Source organism: Helianthus annuus, chromosome 8 (genome assembly GCF_002127325.2).
Source record: "Helianthus annuus cultivar XRQ/B chromosome 8, HanXRQr2.0-SUNRISE, whole genome shotgun sequence".
Classification (NCBI taxonomy): Eukaryota; Viridiplantae; Streptophyta; class Magnoliopsida; order Asterales; family Asteraceae; genus Helianthus; species Helianthus annuus.
In genome coordinates this window covers 22,428,165-22,435,593 of record NC_035440.2, presented here as the reverse complement: position 1 = coordinate 22,435,593, position 7,429 = coordinate 22,428,165, and the positions used below count along the sequence as shown (strand labels likewise).

At 41.8% G+C, this 7,429-nt stretch overlaps 2 non-coding genes across 2 annotated transcripts; both read right to left on the bottom strand.

The window, feature by feature from the left end:
• Nucleotides 1-1,655: 1,655 nt before the first annotated feature.
• LOC118481613 lies at nt 1,656-1,740 on the bottom strand. Its single transcript, XR_004865822.1, has one exon. It is a non-coding gene; the product is annotated as a small nucleolar RNA Z102/R77 (small nucleolar RNA).
• A 66-nt stretch (nt 1,741-1,806) lies between these two features.
• On the bottom strand, nt 1,807-1,892 carry LOC118481612. The gene has a single exon (XR_004865820.1). It is a non-coding gene; the product is annotated as a small nucleolar RNA Z102/R77 (small nucleolar RNA).
• Between the last annotated feature and the right edge of the window lie 5,537 nt (nt 1,893-7,429).

The following is a 7,429-nucleotide window of genomic DNA, read 5'->3' as shown; positions in this document are numbered from 1 at the left end:
AGCTTGTTACCCGTCTACCTTCTGTTTTGATGTAACTTAACAAGTTTTCTGGTTATATTAAATTCCCTTAAAACAAAAAAAAAAAAAAAATTGAAAGCACCCAACAGTAAATATAAATTAAACCTAATGATTTTGTTATTCCATTTACCTCCCTGCGACTGATGTTGCATTTCCAGCAGGTCCTTGAAGTCAAAGGCTATTATCGGCCCAATTCTGCACCAATTCTCCACCGCCATCTACACACCGCACGCAAAATAACAACCTGTGAACAAGTGCATAACATTTTCCTTTCTGGTACCACACAACGAGCACGAGTCGTCCTGAATATCAACCCGCCTTTGGATCAACGCCTCTTTAGTCGGGATACGATCCTTTTCCGCTCTCCAAATAAAAAGGTTCACTTTAATCGCTATCCAAGTTTCCCATCTCATCGACTGATCGCTCCTGGTTTCGGAATCCTCTCTAATCCATTCTTTCACCGATGCCACCGTCATAACATCATTATTTTCTACTCCCCAAAACCATCTGTCAACCTCCCCTGACAACTGACAATTGTTAAGCAAATAATCAACATCCTGCATCTCCGAAAGCTCCTCAACCGAAGACAAACGCTGTTTCCAATCCGGATCGAAACGCCACTTACCATCGATAAAGACCAATCTATCCGCCACTAAACATTGCTTATTCCGATCCAAGCTGAAAAGCTTCGGCCACCTTTCCTTCAGAATCGACAAATCCACCCAACGATCAGACCAAAATTTCACCGCCTACCCATTCCCCACCTTAGCCGATAACAACCCAAATTTTTTTTTTCCGTTGACCATACGACCCTCCACCTCCTTAACCAGCGAATTCCAACACCCTTTGAACCTACGATTAGCTAGTAAAAACGTCCACCAACCCCTCCCCCCATGAACCACCTCCACCACTTTACGCCATATACTAGATTACATTATGGGTTGTTGTTGATTCATTTTAACCAACTTCATTAAATATTCAAATGTATCTTATTGCTTTTCAATCCACGCCAGTTAATCCTATGTGTTTGAATCGGTGTGTCCTTTTTAATAATTCGGTACCTTTTCGAATAAAGCAATGCAATGGTGTTGTGAGGCATCCTAATTTACTGTTTTTTATTATATAATTTATTAAAGGGGTGTGTATATTGAGACATTTTGGTTTGGGTTACATAATATGTGTTAAATATATGGTATGTGTATTAATGCAAGGGTATTATTTAAGAGTGTGATGTGAAAAGACACCAACTATTAAGTTAGCCTAACTGCCTAAGGTACTCCAAGTTACTTTTTGTAGGGTTATATAATATACAATAATTATTTATTCTCTATTATAACCATTTAAATAAATTTAAAGATTTTAATGTTTATTCAAAATTACATTTGTCAAATGACTTTGTTCTGGTTACAAAAACCAAAAATTATTATTCATGTATTTAGTTTAAAGTATGCAAAGGCTAAATTGTAGAAAAAACCACATTTATAAATCACTAAAAATGTCATTGAATAGAACATTAACTTCTACTTCAAGCCATTTGTTTAAATAAAACTTCATAGCACTAAACTAACAAACACAAAAGTTTTAAAAACTAATAATCAAAACAATGTGATTACAAACGGCGTTTGAGAGTGGAGAGCGAATGATCAGACAGAGCTAATACTAATTTGGCCATCATTCTAGCAAATCAAACCAATAGGGAATCTATTAATCATCACACCATTCGCCTCTAAAACAAAATATTCAAAATTCAATTCAAACAAAATAGAATCTAGAAATATATTAAAAAGAAATTGATCAGATAGAGCTAATACATTGTCGCCATCATATCGGCAATCAAACCAATAGGGAAAACAATTTCCATCATCATCTCAATCTCAAAATCTTCTAACAAATAGAGTTGTTCAAATTGTATAAAAAATCAATCTACGGGTGAAAAGAAGTAATATCAACTTACGCTTGAAACAAACGGCGCTATTGGAATTGTGGTAAAACCCTAGCGGACTTGCGTATATAAAGGGAAATTCCGGAAGACGTAGGGTTTAATACTTAACGTATTGGGAAGTTGCACAAATGGTCCTTGTATATGTATTTACTTCAAATTTGGTCCTCCGTCCTCTTATCTTTACATAAATATACTTACTTCAAAATAAATTTTAACGGCAAACTAACATACCCGTCAATACTCTTATCTGTAAATAAATAGACTGTTGGAAATTTTGTGAAAATAACATTTTTCAGAAATATAGGAAATGCATATTTCCTAATTTTGGACTATAAACATATATTATAAACTGAGGTTAATAAATATATTTCTTTGTGGGTTTGTGTTCTATGTTGGAAGAGCTTCGCAACGAACCAAACTGCGTCTAAAACGGAGCTAAGATGAATAAAATATCGATGCTCAAAGATTGGTGTTTGAAACTTTAAATGCTGAAATATTATGGGAAAGTGCCACCTTGTCCCACATAGGAGCAGGGCAGGCCCAACAGGCATAAGACCCCAGGCCCAAGCCTAGGGCCACCAATATTGAAGGGCCACAAAGTTTCGGTATGTTTTCTACATAATAGGCCCATATACGTAAACACTAATGCACGAAATATCCTAGGCCCAATATCACATATGCTATAACCCTTAAGGCGCTAAACCAGATCCAGGAAATAGAGAAATGTGAATGGTGAAACATGAAAAGACTGAAAGAGCGGCGAATTATCAGAGTTCATACGTGCGAATGGAATGATGATTCTCGTAAATTGCAGCTTCTTTTGCTTACTGATGTCGAATCATCGTCGATTTGGGCGGTAGAGCCGTCTTTAGGGATTACAGATTTGGGGGTAATCATCTCAATTGGAGAACACACAGGTAACAATAAAAATGGCTATTTTTTAGTTTTTTATATACTAATCATGGGAGAAATTAGTATGCATATTTTTATATTGCTAAAACCCTCAAACATAAGCTTGAATCAATTTTGTGATTTGTCGATTTGATTATTTGGAACTTCAAACAGTGGCACTCAGTTTTGCGTTTAATCTTGTGGATGGCTTGGAACTTGGAAGACAGTGGCACTGACTCAGGTTAGATATTCTCATTTGCTGTTAAGGGTGTATTTGCATAATTGCATATTTGAATTTGTTGTTTAAGGCTTATACTTGTTTCATTATTTGATGATCGCAAGTTCTTGTTTAGGGAATTAGGATTTATTTGTTGATTTCAAGTTGTTTTTAGAGAATTAGGATTTAAACGTATACTATATCTATAGAAAACAAATAACTTTTAAAAATAATTAACTTCGCTAATTATAAAATTTTAAGTTTATAATTGTTGGTCCCAACCCGGGTAAAGGAGGGTTTTGTTACTAAAAATGTTGAAAATGATAATTTTGCGAAAGGGCCTCCAATTCGTAGTTCGCTTAGGGTCTCCAAAAACATAGGAACGGCCCTGCATAGGAGGATAGATGAAACTTAAAGTTGTATTTAAGTGGGAACACTCCTTCCTTATTGTTTCATGTAAGGACACACTAGTGCACTCTCGAAGGGTGCGGACCACCCTAATTCGCGCGCGTGGTGTGTGTGATGGGCATAAGGTGGCGCACTTCGCACACTCACAACGTCACGAGCCGTTTGAGACGAAAATGTTTTTGGCCAAAAAAAGGTTCCTAAAGGTCTGATATAAGGTTACAAAGAGGTTTGGGACGAAAATGTTGAGTTTTCAGGCCAAAAAATTGAGTTTTCTGGGCAAAAAGAAGTTTTATACCATTTCAGTGAGAGAATTACAAGAATACGATATAAAAAGGCTTTTAATATCGACATACTAAATGCAAGGAGATAATACTAAATGGAAACTTTGAATTAAATTTAATGATGAGGGAGTAAACAAGGTCACATTTGGCTACTCATCAGGCTGATATATGCGTGTCCTGTTCACATCCTCTCTGGATCTAAGAACATTTTGAGAGTTTCTTTGGACACAAAATGTGTCGGCACAGCTTATTCGTGTTGTTTGCAGGGTGCTTGTTTCGGATGTTTGTTGTGCTATTAACTTTTTTTTCATGTCTTAGCATGATTGTTCCACCTTCTACCAGAAACACACAAAGCCTGATGCTGTGAGGCTATTAACCTTGTTTTCTTAAAATAAATATCCTGCAACTCATTTGGAGACCACTAGTTACCAACCATATAAACTCATTTGCTTCATATGTCTTAGTTAAACTGTGTCTTTTTACGTCTTATGTCCAAAATTAAACAAGGCTTTTGGTTTCAACGATACTTTTTTATTTTCACCAGAAAGTAAAATCTCTATTCTGTGTTTTTTGATAACTTTTCTCATACGATATGCGCTCCTACGAGGTGGGGAAGGGATGTTAAGTCAGGGGGCCCCGTGCAGGGTTCTACTAGTGGTCTACGGACCTGCCCTTTCAAATTTTTTCACGAATGTAAAGATGGAAAGCTAGGGTCTGGGGTTTTTTCGCCTGCTTGAACACATGCAAAGCACCCACTTCAAGACTGAAAACTGAAAGCTATCTTTGAAGGAGGCTATCTCCAGGGGCTTGGAGTTTTTTTTGAACATTGGGGAAGTTCTTAGGGCAGGGGATAAATGGTTGTGTGGACGTTGCATGGCAATGCATGCACTCAGTAGTTGGTGCAAGCATGATGATGAGGTCGTGTCGTTTGCCATGGTCTCGGGGGACGTGGAAGATTTCATCGCTGGGATCCGGAAACCAGGTCAAGTGGTGGTTGACACAAACCCTCGTCATCCAGCAAGACTCGGGGGTGATGTTAACCTCCTCGAGCCCCCCACCCCATCCTCCTTGTTACGAGTCACGGTTTGTTTCCTTGTGCAGGAGATCAACCCACCGGTGATCCAGTCAGCGATCCTCGAGAGGAAGGGATTAACCCTTCTTGACGAGACCAGTGAGTTAACCCTGCCCGGTTAACCATTGTTTCATCATTGCGGGTTTTTCCCTTCCTATTCAGACTGTTAAAAGCATTCCTCCCAGTTGTCGGCTGATGTTTGCTCAGGTTTTAACAGGGGCTTTGCGCAAAGTGGTTGCATCACCAGGATCGGTCGACAATTGGGTCCAATTACTTTTGCTACCGCGTTGCACCTTACGGGTGGTAAGACCATCCTCCAGACAAGAACGACGATCAGGGAACATGAAATCTTTGTAGTGTAGTAACATCCTTTATGCGCTTACAATTTGGAAAGATGGGAATGATTTTGATGATTTGGTCTCGTCCCTATTGGATAGCGCGAGAGAGGTAGGGCCTCCTAAGGGAGAATGTAGGAGGGAGGGAGACATAGATAGGGACCCTAATATTAAGCAATGTCTTCGGAAAGTCAGGGATGGACATTTTACGGCTGCGGTTAAGGTCCTAAGCTCTAGTGGAGTCGCCCCTCTAGGTGATTCAACCTTGAAAGCTCTTATTGATAAACACCCTGTGGTGCCGCCCCCTTCCTTGCCTCCCAACCCTCAGGCCCAACCCACTCTTGTTGTTGATAAGGAGTGTGTGCTCAAATGTATTCGATCCTTTCCTAAAGGGACATCTTGTGGTAGGGACGGGATGCGGGCCCAGCACTTGTTAGATGCTATCGGGGGCGAGGGCTCAACGACTTCCTCGGGTTTGCTAACGACCATTACTGAAGTTGTCAATTTATGGCTTGGAGGATCCTGCCCTAAGGTGCTGGCTGAGTTTATTGCCTCAGCCCCCCTTACCCCTTTATTGAAACCCGATAAAGGAATTCGACCTATTGCTGTGGGGGGTATCTGGCGAAGGTTGGTTTCCAAGGTGGCAATGAAGAAGGTCTGGAAAAACATGGCCCAGTACTTGGGGGACTTTCAATTTGGGGTGGGAACGTTAAATGGTGCAGAGGTGGTGCTTCACAGTGTGAACAGGTTTCTCAACTCCTTTCATGCAGATGGTTCCTTAGCCTTGCTTACTGTGGACTTCTCCAATGCTTTCAACACGGTTGACCGCACAACCTTCCTTAAAGAGGTTTATCAACATTGCCCGTCAATCTATCAATGGGTCCAATTCTTTTACGCCCAGCCTGCTCGGTTGTATGTTGGTAATGAGTGTATTAGGTCTACTACCGGAGTGCAACAAGGGGATCCCTTGGGGCCTCTTCTCATTGCCCTTGCCTTACACCCGCTCATTCTATGGGTGCATGACCGTTGTAACCTTCCGTTTCATGCTTGGTACTTGGATGATGGAACGATTATCGGCAACGTGACTGAGGTTGCTAGGGCTTTAGACATCATTAACGAGGAGGGGCCATCTCTAGGGCTTTGCCTCAACATTAAGAAAACAGAGGTTTTTTGGCCGACATGTGATGGGCGGAAAGTTCAGGATGGGCTTTTCCCGAGAGGGATTGGTAGACCAGAGAGGGGGGTTAAGCTTCTTGGTGGTGCTGTTAGCCGTGACCCTAGCTTTATTATGGAGTTGGCAGGGCGGCGGGCGGCGGGCGGCGGGGGCGGTTGACCTCATGAAACTCTTGCCATGCCTTAGGGACCCTCAATGTGAACTCCTTCGGCTAAGGTCTTGCATGGGGGTTGTCAAGTTACTTTTTGGGCTGCGGACTTTTCAACCCCATTTGATGGTGGATGCGGCATCCCGGTTCGATGATGGCCTTCGGGAGGCTATAGAAGACATAGTCGTGCGTGGTGGCCCCTTCTTTGGGGACCTCCAATGGCGTTTGGCATCTCTGCCAATGCGTCTAGGTGGTTTGGGTCTCCTCTCAGCTCGAGATGTTGGGGTTTATGCTTTTGTGGCGTCCAGAGCTCAGTCTTGGGAACTACATGATCATATCCTTCGAAACAGTGGGGTTGTCGGGCTCGACGGGGACTATCTGCAGGCGCTCGAACACTTAAATGTCTCTCTCCCATACTTTGATATCGGCGGTTTCTCTAACAAGGACACCGCCCCCTCAAAGCCACAAAAAACTTTGGCGAATGCTCTGTTTAGCAAAATCGCTCAAAGCCTGAGAGAAATTTTTGATTTGTCATCTCGCCAGAAGGCAGTGTGGGAATGCCTGAAGGGTCCCCATGCTCAGGATTTTTTAACCGTTATCCCAATTGAGGGGCTGGGACAATGTCTGTCAGCAATAGAATACAGAGCCATCCTTAAATACCGGCTGATGATCCCTATGTACCTAGAGGATGAAACCTGCCCGATATGTCGTAAAGCTTGTATGGATGAATACGGAGAGCACGCAGTGCATTGTAAAGAGCTCCCTGGGTTCAAATATCGATATGAGTGGGTGCGAGATGTTTTGTGGGACATCCTGAGAAGAGCTGGGATTTCGGCTAAGAAAGAGGCTCCTGTGAATTTCCTTACCGACTCTATGGAAGGGAGATCTACTCTACGACCAGCGGATCTGCTCGTCTTTGGCTGGGCTAGGGGGAAACATGCTT